Raw genomic sequence first — 1,588 nt, forward strand, 5'->3', positions numbered from 1 at the left:
CTGCTATAATTACAAGCTTATATTAAAGTACAAAACTGCATCAGCTCAAGTCTGCAGTAAAAAATCCTCAGACTTCCCCTTCTTCTTTTAGATGTAAGACAATGTTTCGTATCAGTTTTTTTTTCTTTTAATCTATGGGCATAGGTGATAAATTGTCATGGCAAGCCATTTACTTTGCAGAAGTAGGCCCAACAGACATCTGGATAAGATGGTGAGAACAGGCTGCTGCCACTGTTGCACTTGTTCATCCAGCCTGCAGCTGCTCTCCCATTTCACCCACAAAAACAACTTTCAGAAAGATAGATTGACTCTGACACTGGGAGCATGCACAGCACATCTGACAAATCCTAAAAGCTTTGGAAAAGAGCTGCAGCGTTGCAATAACTATAAGAAAAATTGAACACAGGTCAAGTCATAAGACAGACAGGGGTCACTTGCAGAAACTGATCTGCCACTTAGAAATTCAGGGTATGTTCTCAATTATGAGATAAAGCACTAGAAACAGTTACCTTAAAAAGCTTATGTACTTAAACAATACTAAAACTAACTTGGCAAGTCACATTACAGTCTATATAGGCTGATAGCACTCAAACACTAATTGATCAGCAATTAGGAAAAGGTCATTACACACAAAAATTGGTGACAGTACAATGTGACGCTCTAAGAATGTGCTTAATTTGCCCTTTCCCCCCACCCCAAAAGGCACAACTGTAACTGGACAAAGTTTTTCCAAGCTGCCTAACTCACCGTAAGAGAAACTGCCCAGGTTACTACTGTATTTTCCACTGGGAGGATTATATATCTGCCTGGCATCCCTTTTTGGTCCTGCCGAAGCTTTCTTTGGAGGTGAACTTGAGGTTGTATCTTCACTTGTTCTTTTTTGACTGACAGAAGAAAACAAAAACAGATCATTTTACCCCTGTGGTGACAAGTACAGGAATGACTATTCAGCTTCAAAGATTAACGACTGTAAACTAGCAGCAACTACTGAAGATGTTCTGAATAATAATTCTGAAGAGGAAGCAGACTAGTCTCTAGTTGATTCAGTCTATCATATCCCTAAAGCAAGACCAAGATTATTTTATCACAGCCTTAAATCCTTTCAGGGTGGGTTTCAATTTTGGTTGTGAAACTTTTAACTCATGCTGTGTATATAAACGCACAGCTTGGAATCTGTGTTTTGTGAACAGCAGAAGTTAACAACACTTTTTTCATCATTGCTGTTAACGAAAAACCTCTTACTTTGCATCTGCCTTCTGTACTGGTTTCCAGGACAGTGTGACTGTACTTTTATAAGAAGGAGGAATGTGGAAGAGATCCTGTGGAGACAAAATTGGACAGTTCATTCTTCAGTCAAATCCACATCCACTGCACTCAAAGTTTTAGTTGCCCACTGAGGCTCCAGAATAGCACTTGCCTTTCAAGAGTTTTAAAACTCAAACCTTTAAAATCCTGTGGCAGAGAAGGGAACCGAAGCTAACTATCTTAGTTCCATATCCTTTAGTAGGAAATTCAAAAGAGATTTGAATTACCAGAATCACACCTTATACTGCAAAAATACACTTTCTCTACCTATGCAACAAATACA

General features: G+C 38.9%; 1 long non-coding RNA gene across 1 annotated transcript; it reads right to left on the reverse strand.

The window, feature by feature from the left end:
- Positions 1-747: 747 nt before the first annotated feature.
- LOC104915451 lies at positions 748-1,510 on the reverse strand. The gene is made up of 2 exons (XR_796361.3): positions 1,243-1,510; positions 748-884 (listed from the first exon to the last, which is right to left on the reverse strand). It is a non-coding gene; the product is annotated as an uncharacterized LOC104915451 (long non-coding RNA).
- Positions 1,511-1,588: the final 78 nt, after the last annotated feature.

The sequence above is a fragment of the Meleagris gallopavo genome, assembly GCF_000146605.3.
Source record: "Meleagris gallopavo isolate NT-WF06-2002-E0010 breed Aviagen turkey brand Nicholas breeding stock chromosome 5 unlocalized genomic scaffold, Turkey_5.1 Chr5_random_7180001888019, whole genome shotgun sequence".
NCBI classification, from domain to species: Eukaryota; Metazoa; Chordata; class Aves; order Galliformes; family Phasianidae; genus Meleagris; species Meleagris gallopavo.